Source organism: Papio anubis, chromosome 2, assembly GCF_008728515.1.
Source record: "Papio anubis isolate 15944 chromosome 2, Panubis1.0, whole genome shotgun sequence".
Taxonomy (NCBI): Eukaryota; Metazoa; Chordata; class Mammalia; order Primates; family Cercopithecidae; genus Papio; species Papio anubis.
In genome coordinates, this window is record NC_044977.1 from 121126467 (window position 1) to 121146084 (window position 19618).

Here is a 19618-nt window from a genome sequence, read left to right on the forward strand (position 1 = left end):
AATTCCTTTCCTTTTTAAGGCCAAATAAAATTCTATTGTGTGTATATACCACATTTTATCCATTCATTAATCCATGGGTGGACATTTGTGTTGCTTCTACGTCTTGACTACTGTGAATAATGCTGCTATGAACGTGAGACATGAGTGCGTAGATATCTCTTTGAGATCCTGCTTTTAATTCTTTAGGGTATATACTCAGGAGCAGAATTTCTGGATCATTTTTTAAAGTTTTAATTTTTTAAAATTCCATTTTTTCATTTTTGAGGAACTGCCATACTGTTTTCCACAGGAGTGGCATCATTTTATTTTTTACTTTTATTTTTATTTTTTTGCAGGGATGTTGCTAACATTTATTTCTCTGGATTATCTTTTTTTTTGTATATGTTTCTGTCACATATATTTTATAGATACATAAAAGGTAGCAATTACACATAGTAAGTAATAAATAAATGTCTGTTGAACCAGGATTGGGGGAAATACCCCAAAAGCCCTCCTGTTAGTCCCTTGTCAATTTTCCAGTTTTTTTTGTTTTGTCTTGTTTTTATACTTTAAGTTCTAGGGTACATGTGCACAACGTGCAGGTTTGTTACATAGGTATACTTGAGGAGTGGCATCATTTTATATTCCCGCCAGCAATGCACAAGTGTTCCAATTTCTCCACATCCTCACCAACACTTGTTATTTTCTGTTGTTGTTTTTAATGATAGCTATTGCGTTGTGTATAAGGGGGTATCTTGTTGTGGTTTTGATTTACACTTCCCTAATGATTAGTGATGTGGGGCATCTTTTCACCTGCTCATTAGTATCTTGTATCTCTTCTTTGTATCTCTTCTTTGGAGAAACAGCTTTCAAGTCCTTTACCCATTTTAAGATCAGCTTGCATTGTTGGCAAAACCTGAGTCCTGTCCTCTTGCTCTCCTCCCGGACAGCATGAGCTTCACCACTCGTTCCACCTTCTTCACCAAATATGGGTCCCTGGGCTCTGCCCAGCCACTCAGCTACGGCGCCCAACCCATCAGAACAGCTGCCAGTGTCTATGCAGGCGCAGAGGGCTCTGGTTCCCGGATCTCCGTGTCCTGCTCCACCAGCTGCTGGGACGGCTTGGGGTCTGGTGGCCTGGCCACAGGGATGGGTGGGGGTCTGGCAGGAATGGGGGGACATCCAGAATGAGAAGAAGACCATGCAAAGCCTGAACTACTGCCTGGCCTTCCTCGTGGACAGGGTGAGGAGCGTGGAGACTAAGAATTGGAGGCTGGAGAACAAAATCTGGGAGTACCTGGAGAATAACGGACCCCAGGTCAGAGGCTGGGGACATTACTTCAAGACCATGTGGACCTGAGGGCTCAGATCTTTGCAAATACTGTGGACAATTCTTGCATCGTTCTGCAGATTGACAATGCTCATCTTCCTGCTGATGACCTTAGAGTCAGGTATTAGACAGAGCTGGCCATGTGCCAGTCTGTGGAAAGCAACATCCATGGGCTCTGCAAGGTCATAGATGACACCAATGTCACTTGGCTGCGGCTGGAGACAGAGATTGAGGCTTTCAAGGAGGAGTTGCTCTTCATGAAGAAGACCATGAAGAGAAAGTAAAAAGCCTGCAAGCCCAGATTGCCAGCTCTGGGTTGACTGTGGAGGTAGACGCCCCCAAATCTCAGGACCTCAGCAAGATCATGGCAGACAACCAGGCCCAATACGATGAGCTGTCTCAAAAGAACCGAGAGGAACTAGACAAGTACTGGTCCCAGCAGATTGAGAAGAGCACCACAGTGGTCACTGCACAGTCCTCCAAGATCAGAGCTGCTGAGATGACGTTCACAGGGCTGAGATGTACAGTCCAGTCCTTGGAGATCGACCTGGACTCGATGAGAAATCTGAAGGTCAGCTTGAAGAACAGCCTGAGGGAGGTGGAGGCCCGCTACACTATGCAGCTTGACAGGGTCCTGCTACACCTGGAAGTAGTCCTGCTGCATCCCAGGCAGAGGGGCAGTATCAGGCCCAGGAGTATGAGATCGCCACCTACCATGGCCTGTTGGATGACGGGGAGGACTTCAATCTTGGTGATGCCCTGGACAACAGCAACTTCATGCAAACCATCCAAAAGATCACCACCTGCAAGATAGTGGACAGCAAAGTGGTGTCTGAGATCAATGACATGAAAGTTCTGAGACATTAAGCCAGCAGAAGCAAGGTACCTTTTGGGAGCTGGAGGCCAATAAAAAGTTCAGAGGTCAAAAACAAAAAAATAAAATCAAGTTGCTTGCTTTTTGTTGTTGTTGAATTGCAGAAGTTCTTTGTCTGTTCTGGATACTAACCATTTATCAGATAAATGATTTGCAAATATTTTTTCTCATTCTATAGGCAGGATTGAAGCCTGGGTGAGAGAATGAGACCTTGGATATAAAAAAAAAAAATAACTGGACATGGTGGCACATGCCTGTGGTCTCAGCTACTCAGGAGGCTGAGGTGGAAGACTGCCTAGGCCTGGGAGGTCAAGGCTGCAGTGAGTCATGATGGCACCACTGCATTCCATCCTGGGCCACAGAACAAGACCCTGTCTCACCAAAAAAAATAAATAAATAAATAAATAAAGTTTGGTCTTCCCCAAGACCAGAAAGAGTCCAAGTTTATCTTCAAGAAACTGAAAGCTACTTGAAAGCATCAATCATTGAGCCTTTTTCTAAGCTGGTTGCTTATACCTTTGAGAGATGACTTAGGATCAACAGTACTAAAGTTGGCAAAATAGAATTTCAGTTAGCTGCAAAATATCCTGCATCAGTCATCAGTGCTAAATTTATTGCTCTGTCCATGTATAAAATGGTTCAATGCCTGAGGAGCTCCTTTAAGATCAAGGAGATATGTGTTGTCATCTTTAACCATGAAAACATTTCCAGTGCCCTTCACTCCTTTGAGTAGATCCAGATTTCTATGTGGTATCATTTTCTTTTGGTTGTAGGAATTTCTTGAATATTTCATGTAACACATGTCTGTTTGTGGGGAATTCTTTCAGTTTTTATCTGTCTGAAAAAAAGAAAAAAACCAATTTTTCCTTTATATTTTCACTTGGTGTAGAAGTCTAAATTGACAGGATTTTTCCCCAGTACTTTAAAGGTATTGTTTGGCTGGGCTTACGCCTGTTATGCTAGCATTTTGGAAGGCTGAGGCAGGAGGATCACTTTGATTTCAAGAGTTCAAGACCAGCCTAGGCAACATAGCAAAACCCTGTATCTTAAAAAAATAAAAATAAAATTTAAAATTAGCTGAACGTGGTGGTGTGTGCCTACTGTCTTAACTACTTGGGAGGCTGAGCTGGGAGGATCACTTGAGTCCAAAATGTCAAGGCTTCAGTGAACCATGATTGCATCATTGCACTCCAGCCTGGGCAATGGAGTGAGACCCTGTCTCAAAAATTAAAAAATAAAAAACAAAATAAACGTATAATTCCACTGTTTCTTGCTTCATTGTTTCTAGTAAGATGTCTGCTATCATTCTTATCTTTGGCTCACTGTATATAATGTGTCTTTTTATTCCTGTAGCTGCTTTTAAGATTTAAAAAATTTATTACTGGCGTTAGGCAATTTGATTATAATATGCACTGTTTAGTTTTTTTGTGTGTGCTTCTTGTGTCTGGGGCTCACTGAACTTCTTGGTTCTGTGGGTTTATGGTTCTCCTCGATTTAAAAAAAAAAATTTAGCCATTCCTCTATGAAGTAATTTTTATTCCTCCTTTTTCCTTTAGGGACTTCAATTACACATATTTAGCTCAGTTGAAGTTATCTCACAGCTAGCTAATGTCGTCTTCTTTTTAAAAAAACTTTTGGCTGGACACAGTGGCTCATGCCTATAATCCCAGCACTCTCGGAGGCTGAGGGGGGCTGATCACCTGAGGTTGGGAGTTCGAGACCAGCCTGACCAACATGGAGAAGAAACTCCGTCTCCACTAAAAATACAAAATTAGCTGAGTGTGGTGGCGCATGCCCGTAATCCCAGCTACTCTGGAGGCTGAGGCAGGACAATCACTTGAACCCAGGAGGCAGAGGTTGCAGTGAGCCAAGATCGCGCCACCACACTCCAGCTTGGGCAACAAGAGTGAAATTCTGTCTTGGAAAAAAAAAACAAAACAAAACCAAAAACAACTTTTTTTCTCTCATATATATTTTTACATGCTTTCCTTAAAAAAGCATTTCTATCTTGAATGTGGTACCAAATGTGCAAAACAGAACATCACCCTTACTTGCTCTGGTGATATGAAGAAAGCATTCAAACTATAGGCGTCTGTATATAAGGTGGAGCTGGGAAGGGTAATGGTTAAAAGCATGGGCTCTGGAGCCAGGCTAGATGGCTCACATCCTGGTTCTTTTACTTACTAGCTCTGCAATCTTAGCCTCTTTCTGCTTAGGTACTCATCTCTAATATGAAGATGGTATTAGTACCTGCCTCTTAAAATTATGGCAAGGATCTCAGTTTATACCTATAAAGAACTTTGAATTGTGACTGATGCATGGTAGACACTCAATAATCATTAGCTATTAGCACTGCATTTTACAACTGCCTTAGCAGGAAGCCCAGATTAACTGAACTAGACTCTCCAGAGAAGGGGTCTGGGATCTGTATTTTTAACAAGTATTCTAGCTAATTCTTATATTCACGCAACTTTAGAAATGCTGACCCAAATAATATTGCTAAAGATTGAATCAAACAAATTAAGGAGCTCTCCCTCTCTGTAGAAGTCTTTTCTCACCTGCACCGCAAGAAAAGAAAAATCATCCGAGTTTTCACTGTATGCAGTAGTTGTGCCACAGCCTTTGAGACATACATGAAATCACTGTTGCAAATACTTTCCTTTCTTTGAAAGCAACAAAGTAAGTAACAAATTATCAACAAACACTAAGTTCAATAGGTAAGATAGAAAATCATGTGTTCACAAAGAACTTTCCTTAATCATCACCCCCAGAAAACACCTGTTCTATGAATCCCAAATAATAAAAGGAAGGATAGACAGCATTACTTCTAGAATCCTCTCCCCACCCTTCCCCACAGCCCTCAGCAGCCTCCCAGTAAGTCTGGAGATATATATACAGTTGACATTCCTTGTTACCAACACTTAATCAGTAATCAAATTGTTATGACACACCAAACATTTCACATGCACCATCTTATATTATCTTTATAATAATCCTCTGAGGTAGCCACTATCATTTGCTTCATTCTAGAAATGGAAACTGAAGCTCAAGAGGTCAAGATCCTAGTAGAGGCACAGCCAGAACTTGAACCCAGGCCTATTTGTCTTGAAATTTAGGTGTGTAACCACTATTCTATTCTACCACTTCCAATGGTATGGTCCTCAGTCAACCACACTCATTTTACCCCACAAGGTAAGCAGTTTGCTTGGGTTTCTAAGACAGTGCATAGCTTGGCCTTTATTAAAACTTTTCAAATAATAAGTTTCAACTAATTGGTATTCCAGTCTCTTCTAAATCTGGTCCGAATACCTCATCCCAACGTTTCCACTCCTTGTTACTGTGAACTCTGTTGCCCTATTCTGCACACAGACCTTGCACATTCTTGACTCTGGGCCCTGCTTCCTCTCAGTTTCTCTGGAAAGCTTTCCCTCTTTCTCACCCAAGTTCCACCCTTCCTTCATGCCTTAGCTCCAATTCTACTCACTAGGAAAGCTTCTCTGAGTATCTCAGTAATTCCTCTTATCACTTTATTATACTTACAGCTTCAATCTACAAGATGCACCCTTTAATGAAATATTATTTTGTACTGATCTTTTATTGTTGTCACATGTTATTCTTAATTTCCCAATTAGAATGTATTGGAAATGTGGCAACATAGAATGTAAGGAAAAGGTTCGTGTCTTATACCGCTGGAATATCCTCCCCATAAAAATGCATACATCCAAAAGTACTTATTGGTGTTGGTCTGTGCTGGGCATTAGGGATAAGCCTGTAAAAGTCTTTGCAAAGGAAGAAGACACAAGGTTATTTTTGCTTCCTTCAATGATAAGGCACATAATAGGTATTACAAATAATTAATTAGATTAAGTTTGGGGATATAGTATATAAAAAGAACCACAGAATTTCAGAACTAGAAGAGATCTCAGACCAGGGATTTTCACTAGGGATGAGGTGCCTCCTCGGGTATTTTAGAAACCTAGGGAGGGTTGGGAGACAGAGGCGGGTGGATCACCCGGGATCACCGGTCGGGAGATGGAAACCATCCTGGCTAACATGGTGAAACCCCGTCTCTACTAAAAACACAAAAAATTAGCCAGGCGTGGTGGTGGGTGCCTGTAGTCCCAGCTACTCGGGAGGCTGAGGCAGGAGAATGGCTTGAACCCGGGAGGAGGAGCTTTCAGTGAGCCGAGATCACGCCACTGCACTCCAGTCTGGGCGACAGAGTGAAACTCTGTCTCAAAAAAAAAAAAAAAAAAAAAAAAAAAGAAAGAGAGAGAGAGAGAGACTTACGGAGGGTTTCTGGTTGGTTGGCTATTTGGGGAATGTTATGGGATTTGATGTTTGATGGGTGGTCCTGGGATAAAGTATGCCTTGTAGTGTGTGGACTGCCCTGCTCAACGAAGAATTGTATTGCCTCACACAAAATTTTAAGACGATTTTCTGAGAATTCATGGAGATAAATTAGAATTAGCAGAGCTTAGAACGGAACTCCACTTTACATGAAACACAGAGCTTTCTCTTGTGTGATTTTATATACATTGAATTTTCCAGTTATTCAATTCTGATATAAGTTCAGGGGAAATAGTTTTTTTCTGTTCCAAACTTTATTAACAGTTACTCGTTGCAAAAACATCACATCAGGAAGAGCAATGCCATTTATGCTATTTGAGTCACCACATAAACACACCACATCATTCTGTGTTCCTAGACATTCTATGACTGGCTCTCTCTCTATCTAAAACCTCACAGTATACTACTGTGAACAATATAATAACTTAATTCTGATTTCAAAATGTTAAATATTTTAAAAGTCAAAAATACTCATTTGGCCGGGCATTGTGGCTCATGCCTCTTATCTCAGCACTTTGGGAGGCTGAAGCTGAAGGAGTCCTTGAGCCCAGAAATTAGAGACAAGCCTGGGCAACATGGTGAGATCCCAGTCTCTACAAAAAATTTAAAAATTAGCCAGGTGTAGTGGTGCACACCTTAGTCCTAGCTACTCAGGAGGCTGAGGCAGGGCAATCACCTGAGCCCAGCAGGTGGAGGCTGCAGTGAGCCATGTGTATGCCACTGCATTCTAGCCTGGGTGACAGAGCAGGACTGTCTCAAAAAAATTGAAGAAAAATAAAACACACACATATATATATGTTCCATTGAATATAAATTAAAATATATTGTTATATTAAATATAATGTAGATATATTGAAATGTAATAAAATAGTAAAGTAATATACATAAATTAAATCAAACATTATAAATATAAGCAGGCACAAGTGGCTGGCTTTTCTATGTCCTTCTGTGTAGTTGTGCTGGAATATTTGCATATTAAAATGCATGACTTTTTAAAGATTACTTTCATTGGTTTTCTCCTTCATATTACAGTTAAGGCATTATATTGATTTTTTTTTCCACTCTGTCGCCCAGGCTGGAGTGCAGTGGCATGATCTTGGCTCACTGCAGCCTCTCCCTCCTGGGTTCAAGCGGTTCTCCTGCCTCAGCCTCCTAAGTACCTGGGATTACCAGCGTGTGCCATCACGCTCAGCTAATTTTTGTATTTTTAGTAGAGATGGGTTTTCACCAGGTTGGCCAGGCTGGTCTTGAATTCCTGACCTCCAGTGATCCGCTCGCCTCACCCTCCCAAAGTGCTGGAATTACAGGCTTGAGCCACCGCACCCGGCCTATATTGATCTTTTAAAGACTTTTTTAAAAAGTAGTTTTAGATCCAAAGCAACATTGAAAGAAGGGTACAGAGATTTCCTTCCCATATGCCCCTAGGTCCCCTACATACATAGCCTCTCTCATTATCAACACCACCCCCTCACCACACACAGTATGTTTGTCACAACTGATGAACCTAAATTGTCACATTGTAATCACCCAAAGTCCATAGTTTGCATTAGGTGTACATTCTGTGGATTTAGACAAATGTATAATGACATGCATCCATCATTATAGTATCATACAGGGCATTTTTGCTGCCCTAAATGTACTCTGATTTTCTGGAGGTGTGCAGGCAAGTTATATTTTCTGTGAATTGTTCTTCGAGATGTTAAGGAGATGCTGCCAAACGTTTGTTATTAGAATAGGGCACTGGGTCCCACTTCGGTAAGAACCACTGCAGGAGGATCAAGCCAGACCTGAAGTCATCAGTGTATGCTTACCTCTGCTACAACCCTTGTTTCACTGCAGTGTTTTTTTTTTTTTTTTTTTTTTCTTACCTTGCTGCCCTCCTTGAGAGTGTTCGTGCCCCTGCGCAGAGTCTGTGATCTCTTGAATCTCCAAGTGCCACCTGCAGTACCAGGCATGCTGAAGTGAAATGGCACCATGAGTGATGAGATGCAAGCTGAAATGGTGACTACAAAGTGCAATAAAAATATTGGGCAAAGAAAGAGAGAGCTTGCCTTACCTGCAGCTTACAATGTAATTTTAAAGATACTCATAAGGATGTTATCTGGAAAGGATAATAATGACAAAAGAAATAATGCCTTTGGGGTGGGTTCAGTCCTAGGAAGTAGAGTTCAGGCTAAACTTTCATGCTTCCTGTCCTTTTCACGCATGTCAGAATTATACCCAGAAAGGAGGTTTTAAAACTCATCTCCTGAAGGGAGATTCTAATACTTTGTGGGTTTCGGTCAAGGTTTAGACACAATGAGAGACGAAATGCTTGAAAATGTATCTGGGAAGTGTTGAGGGAAACACAGCCCGGCACTTACATTCAGCAAGCACACCACCAGTCCCATCCCCACCCCAGCACACACAGACACACGCAGGAGTCACCATTTTGCACAAAAACTGTGTTTTCATTTCTTTGTAGTGTCCCCTCCTTAGGTCTCTGATCAAAAACGCAGCAGAGATTCACAAAAGTAATAACAACATGTCGTCAACTTTTAACAGAACAAAATCTCCCTTTATGTAACAGAAACAAACCCTGATCAAAGTTATATGCTTCATGCTACACACTATGGCTAGAAACTCAGGCTCTCTTGACTGGAGAAAGAAACATGCTTCAGAGAGAAAGACAAGTTCCAGCTGGTCCAACATGCTTGAGAGAAAAAAATAAGAAGTGTGATTTCCTTCAGTTCACCCACGTAGGGAGAGCCCTGGGGAGACAAGCAACCAGGCTTCAGCCAATGAGCCAAAACCAGTCTGTGAAGAAGGTAAGTCAGACTGGGCATGGTGGCTCATGTCTGTAATCCCAGCACTTTGGGAGGCCAAAGCAGGCAGATCACCTGAGGTCGGGAGTTCCAGACTGGCCTGTTCAACATGATGAAACCTGTCTCTACTAAAAATACAAAAATTAGCCAGGCGTGGCGGCACGTGCCTGTAGTCCCAGCTACTCGGGAGGCTGAAGCAGAAGAATCACTTGAACCCGTGAGGCACAGGTTGCAGTGAGCCAAGATCGCACCACTGCACTCTAGCCTGGGTGACAGAGTGAGAATCCGTCTCAAAAAAAAAAAAAAAAAGAAAAAGAAAAAGAAGATAAGTCAATAAAAAACACAATATGTCAACTGATTTTTGGGGTGAATTATGAATTCTTATAGGTATAACAGAAAAAGAAGTAACTTTTCTCTTCTGATCCTAGGATTAATTTTATTTATTTATTTATTTATTATTTATTTATTTATTTTGAGACAGAGTCTCACTCTGTAACCCAGGCTGGAGTGCAGTGGTGCGGTCTCGGCTCACTGCAACTTCCACCTCCCGGGTTCAAGCCATTCTCCTACCTCCTACCTGAGTAGCTAGGATTACAAGCACCCGCCACCACACTCGACTAAATTTTGTATTTTCTTTTTAGTAGAGATGGGGTTTCACTGTGTTGGCCAGGCTGGTCTGAAACTCCTAACCTCAGGCAATCCGCCCATCCTGGCCTCCCAAAGTGCTGAGATTACAGGTATGAGCCAACGCACCTGGCCAATTCAGTAACTCTTACCACTAGTTTTTCCTATTTTCTATTCTCCTGCTGTTGCCTTTCTAAAGATGTGCTAAGAAAAACAAAAGTGAGGTCTTATCTTTTCCGTATATAAACGCAAAAAAATGGTATTTCTGACTCTACGCCTGCCTCAGAAACCATGGCAACAGTCTTTCTACCAGGAAGCTGCAGCTGGAGTTTCACCCTTTCTAGACACTGAGGAAAAGGCTGCCTATATCAAGGCCCTCAAACAGAGAAACTCCTCTGATTCGAATCCTTCTCACCACACCTCCTGAGACAACATTCTCATTTTGTGGATGTTTTATTTTTGTGAAACTGACAAGCTAACCATATTATATTGGATGTGGAGAGAGGGTGAATATGAAATGTCATATAGTGACCATTAGAACAACACGAGTTTGAACTGTGTGGGTACACTTATATATCACCCTTGAGACAGCAAGACTAATCCTTCCTCCTTAGCCTATTCTTTTGTTTTTTTTAAATTATACTTTAAGTTCTAGGTAACTGTGCACAACGTGCAGGTTTGTTACATATGCATACATGTGCCATGCTGGTTTGCTGCACCCAATAACTCGTCATTTACATTAAGTATTTCTCCTAATGCTATCCCTCCCCCATTCCCCCAACCCACAACAGGCCCCAGTGTGTGATGTTCCCTGCCCTGGGTCCAAGTGATCTCATTGTTCAATTCCCACCTACGAGTGAGAACATGCGGTGTTTGGTTTTCTGTTCTTGCGATAGCTTGCTCAGAATGATGGTTTCCAGCTGCATCCATGTCCCTAGAATGGACATGAACTCATCCTTTCTTTTTTTTTTTTTTTTTTTGAGACGGAGTCTCGCGCTGTGTCACCCAGGCTGGAGTGCAGTGGCGCGATCTCGGCTCACTGCAAGCTCCGCCTCCCAGGTTCACGCCATTCTCCTGCCTCAGCCTCCGAGTAGCTGGGACTACAGTCGCCCGCCACCACGCCCGGCTAGTTTTTTGTATTTTTAGTAGAGACGGGGTTTCACCATGTTAGCCAGGATGGTCTCGATCTCCTGACCTCGTGATCCACCTGCCTCGGCCTCCCAAAGTGCTGGGATTACAGGCTTGAGCCACCGCGCCCGGCCAACTCATCCTTTCTTTATGCTCCTTAGCTTATTCTCAATGTGAAGATGAAGAGGATGAAAACCTTCATGAAGATCCATTTTCCTGTAATGAATAGTAAATATATTTTCTCTTCCTTATGATATTCTTTTTCTTTTCTTTCTTTTTTTTTTTTTTTTTGAGATGGAGTCTTGCACTGTCGCCCAGGTTGGAGTGCAGCAGAATGATCTCGGCTCACTGCAAGCTCCACCTTCCGGATTCACACCATTCTCCTGCCTCAGCCTCCCAAGTAGCTGGGACTACAGGCTTCCGCCACCACGCCTGGCTAATTTTTTGCATTTTTAGTAGAGACGGGGTTTCACCGTGTTAGCCAGGATGGTCGATCTCCTGACCTCGTGATCTGCCGCCTCAGCCTCCCACAGTGCTGGGATTACAGGCGTGAGCCACCGCGCCTGGCTGACACTATTTTTTTTTTAGATGGAGTCTCACTCTGTCACCGAGGCTGGAATGCAGTGGCATGATCTCAGCTCACTGCAACCTCTGCCTCCCGGGTTCAAGCAATTCTCCTGTCTCAGCCTCCCAAGTAGCTGGGATTACAGAGGGATGCCATCACACCTGGTTAATTTTTGTATTTTCAGTTGAGACGGGGATTCACCATGTTGGCCAGGCTGGAATGCTCGACACTCTTTAGCTAAGGAATTGTCATTCCATCACTGTCATCATTCTAGCTCTAATACTGGAAGCACTGTGATTAAGGATGCAGCCGTTGTGGCTGGAAGTCAACTTTACATATTTGAAAGGGTAAGGCTTTTTCTTTGTATGCTTGCTCTGGGCCAGACTCCAAACAGCAGGGATGATGGTTATGTGAAGCTGTTTTTCACAGTCGGGGCTTGTGGACACCTGGTTTGCACATAAGTGACCCCCTCAAATTCTTGGAAAAATGGGGTAGTAAATTTTGGGAAATTACAAACTCTTGGAGCGTCAAGATGAAGAATTTTGGCTGGGCGAGGTGACTCACACCTGTAATCCCAGCACTTTGGGAGGCTGAGGTGGGTGGATCACCTGAGGTCAGGAATTTGAGACCAGCCTGGCCAAAATGGTGAAACCCAGTCTCTACTAAAAATACAAAAATTAGCCAGGCGTGGTGGCACACGCCTGTAATCTCAACTATTTGGGAGGCTGAGGTAGGAGTCACTTATACCCAGGAGGCAGAGGTTGCAGTGAACTGAGATCGCGCCAGGCTGGGCGACAAGAGCAAGACATAGTTGCAAAAAAAAAAAAGAAAAAAAGAATTTCAGACAAAAATGTGATGAAGGCTACCCCCAATTTAGGGAGACTGGGGTACCTTGAAGCAGAGATATAACATGTCTTGAAAAATAAAAGAAAAATTAGTCTCGTCCTGGGAGAAGAGCTCCAGGGCAAGAAGGAAGAAATATTCTATTCCCTGACCATATTTTTCAAGATCCCATATCCCAACTTCCTCAAAAGAGCAAGCTATCTTTTGAAAGGGGCCCAAGGAATATAATAGCCAGTGTAAGGTTGGGCCACTGATGTTTGCTGGCAAGGGAAAACCTCTTCTTTGGGTTTAAGGACTATGCAGTGAAAAGAAGAGAGTTCAGAACACTACTATAATGACAGGAAAGTAACAGCCACAAACCAGGCCACCAAGAGCCAAAAAGGCAACATTAACCACAGCAGTGTTGAGAAAGCTTCAGGAGCAAGAGTGGGAGGGTGATCTTGGTGCCAACAGGCAAAGAAAGCGAACTTGGGGCTTTGTAACCCAGTGCCTTCCTTGGAAGACAGGCGGTTCAAACAAATGCAATTGTCCCCAAGGATAGGGAGGTCTTGGGAAGGAAGGGCCACCCAGTGTTAGGGGTTGAATTGTACCTCCTTTCCCCATTCACATGGGGAAGTCCTAAGACCCAACACCTCAGAATGTGGCCTCATTTGGAGATGGAGTGTTCATAGAAGTAACTGAGTTAAGACGAGTTTATTAGAGTGAGCACTAATATGACTGATGTCCTTATAAAAAGGAGACAGTTGGAGGCAGATGTGCACACAGGGAGAGCACTTGTGAAGATGAAGACAGAAAGATCAGGGTGATGCACCTACATGTGGAACATGAAAGATGGCCAGCAACCATGACAACATTTCCACCACAGCCATCGGAAGGAACCAACCCCAACACAACCTTGATCTCACACTTCTAGCCCCAGAATGTGAGATAACAGACTTCTGTTGTTTAAGTCATTCTACTTTATGGTTATGGCAGCCCCAGAAAATGAATACACCTGGAAAAGCCCTCAGAGCTCGAGGTATTAGAATGTTTTAGTTGCAATGTCAGGGGACCAAAGCGATGGTGGCCGTCATGATCCCAATGAGATTATGCCCTTTAAATTGTGAGCCAGGTGCAGTAGCTCACTCCTGTAATCCCAGCACTTTGGGAGGCCGAGGCAGGCAGATCATGAGGTCAGGAGATTAAGACCATCTTGGCCAACATGGTAAAACCCCGTCTCTACTAAAAATACAAAAAATTAGCTGGGCGTGGTGGTGTATCCCTGTAATCCCAGCTACTCAGGAGGCTGAGGCAGGAGAATCGCTTGAACCAGGGAGGCAGAGGTTGCAGTGAGCTGAGATTGTGCCACTGGACTCCAGCCTGGCAACAGAGCAAGACTCTGTCTCAAAAATAAATAAATAAATAAAAATAAATAAAAAATTGTGTTCACTCCCCAGGCTGTGTTCTGATGAACAGCTCGGATGGCCTCCCCACTGAACCCTATGAAATACTATACGCACAAGTATTCATTCAGTGGACACTTAAAAGACAACTACTACGTGCCCAGCAACTTTTAAGATTTAAAAAAAACAGGACAAGGGCCAGGCGCGGTGGCTCACGCCCGTAATCCCAGCACTTTGGGAGGCCGAGGCAGGTGGACCGTCTGAGGTCAGGAGTTCAAGACCAGCCTGGCCAACGTCGTGAAACCCTGTCTCTACTAAAAATACAAAAAAAATTTAGCTGGGCGTGGCGGCAGGCACCTGTAATCCCAGCTACTCGGGAGGCTGAGACGGAAGAGTCACTTAAACCCGGGAGGTGGAGGCTGCAGTGGGCCAAGATTGCGCCATTGCACTCCAGCCTGGGCAACAAGAGTGAAACTGTCTCAAAAAATAAATAATTAGAAAAAAAAAAGATAAAACTTTCTTTAAAAATTCAGTCATGACTGGGCACAGTGGCTCACGCCTGTAATCCCAGCACTTTGGGAGGCCGAGATGGGTGGATCACGTGAGGTCAGGAGTTTGAGACCAGCCAGGCCAACATGGTGAAACCCCATCTCTACTAAAAATAAAAATTAGCTGGGCGTGGTGGCACATGCCTGTAATCCCAGCTACTCAGGAGGCTGAGGAAGGAAAATCGCTTGAACCCGGGAGGCAGAGGTTGCAGTGAGCCTAGGTCACGCCACTGCACTCCAGCCTGGGTGACACAGTGAGACTCCATCTCAAAAAACAAACAAAAAAACCTAAAAACAACAAAAACTCAGTCACCTCCTTTTGTATATATATTTCAACGAAAAGATTCATTGAACCTGATCTCCGGTATTGCTGCCCTGGCCCATCCTCCAGATGTAAGGTGGGGTCCAGAGGAGGATGTGCCTTAGCAAATGTCAGGAAACTGGGCACACAAGGTTTCATTTCTTTCAACACTTTATGGCTCCTGCATGAAATATTTAATTGAGAGTACTAAATGTTATAGAATTTCCCTTTCAACACTGGAAATCCTGCAAAAGACAATCATGAAGGTCATTAAGGCTGCCTTTCCCTTTTTCTTGACTTTTCCTCAGAGGCGAGACTGCAGCAGTGATTCATGGGTCCCTTCAAACTGGTTTTGTTACTGGATTCCACTACAGCATTTGGAATTCTTGATTCTGAGAAGGATTTTCTCTAGTGTGTGCTTTAGAAATACAGAGGAGGATGGCTGTTGGACATAAGCCTTTAGAAAAATCTATGAAAAATTCCAGATGTATACAAAAGGAGACAGAATGGAACAATAACCCTGAATATACAAATTATGGAGCTACAACCATCAGAAAATTGTGCCCACTCTTGTTTCGACTACAGAAGGTACACCTTTCACCTTCCCCACACTGAAGTATACAGAAGCCAGTGCCAGCTATGGTAATTATTTCATCCACAAATACTTTAGTGTTTCTAAAAGAGAAAGACATAAAAAAATTACCATAAAATTATAACTTAAAACTTTTAACAATGTTTAATATTACCTGTTATCTGTAATCCCAGTACTTTGGGAGGCGAGGCAGGTGGATCACCTGAGATCAGGAGTTCAAGACCCAGCCTGGCCTACGTGGTGAAACTCCATCTCCACTAAAAATACAAAAATCAGCTGGATGTGGTGGCACACGCCTGTAATCCCAGCCACTCAGGAGGCTGAGGCATGAGAATTGCTTGAACCCGGGAGACAGAGGTTGCAGTGAGCCGAGACTGCGCCACTTCACTTCAGCCTGGGGGACAGAGACTCGGTCTCAAAAAATAATAATTACCTGTTTTCCAGTGTTCAAACTTCCCCGATTGCCTTATAATTTTTCAAAAATTTGGTTTGAATGAGAATCCAAAAAAGGTCCACAAGTTGTGTTTGGCTTATGTGTCCTGAGTTTCTTTTAAGCTACAGGTTTTCTTCCCGCTGCTTTTGTCTTGAAGTATATTTGCTTAATAAACAGGTTATCTTTCCAGTTGAGTCTGCCACAGTCTGGTTTGGCTTATCCTACTCCATGGTGTTCCACAGGCCTCTGTATTTCCTAAAACTTGCTTATTAGATTTAGATGCTTGATCTGATTCAGGTTTGAGTTTTTGGCAGAATAGTCTCACAGGTAGTGTTGGATCTTCCATCAGGATGCACGTCATCTTCGGTTATTTCTCTTCCTGTGATGTTAGTGGCTACTGAAAGTCATACCTGTATCTTATTTGAGATTTGCCAAATGATGATATTCTATTATTCTTTGTGTATGTCTGTGTGTGGAGAGGGGGTGAGGGAGGGGGAATGAAATTTCCCTCATTAAATATTTGGTAACCTAGGGTACAGCTCACACAAGAAAGGTTCAATGTTTGATTCTTTTCAGAATAATTAATTGGTTTATTAACATCCTTTAAAGATGACCAAGGTGTTTATTTTAAAAGCACTATGAATGTATCAATTTTAAATTTATTTAGTATGTTTCAATCCATTGTATTAATGTTCAAATTATCCTATCTTTGGCTACCTGGAGCTGTTTCAAGTTGGTTCTTGTGTCTCAGAAATAAGCTTTTTAATTGCTTCTGGGAAAAAGGGCATAGAAACCTTTTCTAGAACTTTTGCTCATAGAACAGTGGTATCCATACTTTTTTGATTGGGAATTCTCTTCAGAAAATATTTTTATACATGAATTCCTTTACATATTTATAAACTTTATGTATTTATGCACATGAACTGTGATTAAATATGCTATGTATGTGATAAAACACCCCCAAATAGAAATTTTAAACGATGAAATAAACAATGTTTTAGAAATGGTAGCCACATAGAAGATCACTGGATACAGCTCTCTCAACCAACACAAGAGAGCGGGGACAGAAACTCAGCAATGGAAGAGAGCACCCCCTTGCCTGCCCCCGCAACTTTGCCTGGTGAGGAGCCAGGCATCACAGAAGGATCCGGTCTTTTGGCCTCTAGCACTGGGGCCTGGAGCACTCAGCCTGGTTTCCTGCCAGGTTTGGCATGAGCACAGCAGAGATTCCTAAAGTGTCCTGGCCCCAGACCAGGTCCTTTCAACATCCAACAATCTGGTGAGCAGGCCCAAGTCGGGTAAGGAGAGGAGGCACACAGGCTGACCTCATAGGTGGGGAAACAGAATCATATACGTCTTCTCTCTGAGAAGGAAACACCTGAAGTTACAAAAGTGCAGCTTTTTAAAGAAGGGAGTCAGCTTTAATTTAGAATAATAAGGCAAATTTCTGAAAGTGCTTTTTCATCTATGTTAATAAACTAAGCTAAAGGATAAACATATTTATGACTTAGGGACTAAAGGACCTGAGTGATCTGGTTGAGACAAACTCTCAAAGACTCAAGAAAAGATTTTGCTCCATCACAAGTGGGAGATATCCTCTGTTTGTTTCTATGACTTTCAGTTTAAAACATGAGGAAAATTGTCAAATTGTTGTGATAATCCATTTAAATTGCAAAGTTTTGTTCTTGCCAATAACTCTGAAATATGTTTCGAAAATTATTAAACATCAGAAAGGCTGGTGTGAGATGTAATGGTGATTTATGCAAGAAACCTGTCATTATCTCTCTAATGTACGCAAACATAAAAATCAACTCTGATGTTTCCAACAAAAAAGTCTTTTGTTCTTGAAAACAAAAAAACAGCATTTGGTTTTGCAACTGGTGATCACAATTCCCTGCTTCTCTTTTCTAAATGTTTAAAAAGCAAATTTGAATAAAACAAAAATTTCTCTTCTGGCAATTTCTAAGTTTAAACATGCAAACTTTCATCATTTGAATTTGCAATTGTATTAAAGAAAGTTAAGAGCTGGAAGAAACTTAGAGAGTGGATAATCTTTAAGAGAAAATAGAAAAGTCTAAATGGTTCATCATCTGAAATTTTACCCTCAGGTAGTCTTTTATTTGAATCAAGCATTGTTGACCCTGTAAGAATGCAAATAGGCCTGGGAAGCAGAATATCTTGTTGATGACATTTTGTGTGAATCAGTAGTGTCTTCCCCTTGATTGAAAGGACACAGGCAGCGATACTTTGCAACTTTTGGGTGACAGCCTCTTCAACTGATGGGAAATCATCTCAACTATCGATTTTCTTTCTATGCTAGCATTTAAGCCCTGTTTTTGTGATGCCAAGTACCTTTTACTAAGTACAAAATTTGAGCCAGGGGCTGTGGCATGTGCCAATAGTCACAGCTACTCAGGAGGCTGAGGTTGGAGGATCCCTTGAGCCCGGGAGTTCAAGCCCAGCCTAGGCAACACACCAAGACTCTGCCTGTCTCTAAAAAAGTAATAATAAATAAATAAAAATGGACACATTTTAGGATCTATATTAGAGATCTATTCCAAAGGTTTAGCTCTCAAAATTGGAAACAAAAGGCCCAAGCTGAAACCGAAAGCCCCTTTATGTTATCACAGTCATCCTCACCTGAAAGGAAGGCCGAACAGATCTTCAATCATGTGACGCTGATCTATTACTGCTACTGTTTCAGGTATACAACACCTTGGAATTCTAAACGATTTTTCTGCAAACACTCAGCATCACCAACGTACCCAAGAAAAGAGACATAGGAATTACATTATTACGGAAAATCCCCCAATTCATTTGATTTCCAACTGGATGGGGTTCTTAGAGGCTCCCGTGTTGGAAAGATCACCATGCTCCCTCTATTATGTAAACAAGTAAAAATGGTTCTAAACTATAAAATACTTGTAGGGAGTCCAGCAAGAATTTACCTTTCCTGTGATGACTGCTTCTGTGATTTTTTTTTCGAACATAAAGTATCAAACATTTTAAAAAGAGGTTTTTGTGCGTGTACTTCTCCTCTGCTCATCAGAATGTGCCGGGTTTTCCCCTTGGCTGACCCAGTCCCATGTATTTTCATCACAAAAAGCAACTTGCTATGGAAAGTTGGCACAGTACTAGGATTTCAGTCCCTTGGGAGCAAGCTCTTACCAGTTAATAAATACATTTTATTGAGCATTTGCTTTATGCCCAGTACTGTGTTAAGTAAAACAGGGAACTCTAAGACTTACAAGTATGCAGGTGGTCATTTCATTCAAAGAATTTCTGATGTGGTAGAGAAAGATGAGTTCCACGAAAAAGGACACAACAATCAAACGTCAGTTGGACCATGTGGATCTGGATGAGTGTCTGGGGATACTTTGGAAAGAAGACGGATTTGTGCTGGCTTTTTAAAATTTGTACTTTATGTTTTAAGTATATAATATATTCACATGGTTCAAAATTCCAAGATCTTCCTTCATTTCTGTCCTTCAACTCCAACTTCTGTCCTCAAAGGCAATCAGTGTTACTGCTCTCTTGTATATTTTTAGAGATATTTTATGCATATATAAATAAATGTGAATACATATAACCTACCCCTTTAGAGTTACAAATGGTAGTTACTCTGTGTCTTTAAACATAGGAAAGAAATTAGCGACCTCTCCGAGACTTATTTTATAATGTCTTCCTATTAATGAAGACAACGACCCTATTTTCAAATACCATTGCCTTAGGAGTTAGGATTTCTACATATGAACATTGGGGGGATATAAACATTCAGTCCATTGTAATTTACTCAGTTGGGGAATTTTTTCTTTTAATCGCTTTGTTGAGTCAATAGATATTCATTTGTTAAACTAAATTGTTT

The 19618-nt window shown here is 42.0% G+C and overlaps 1 pseudogene; it reads left to right on the top strand.

The window, feature by feature from the left end:
- The first annotated feature begins 930 nt into the window (after positions 1-930).
- LOC100999035 lies at positions 931-2238 on the top strand (annotated as a pseudogene).
- The last annotated feature ends 17380 nt before the right edge of the window (positions 2239-19618 follow it).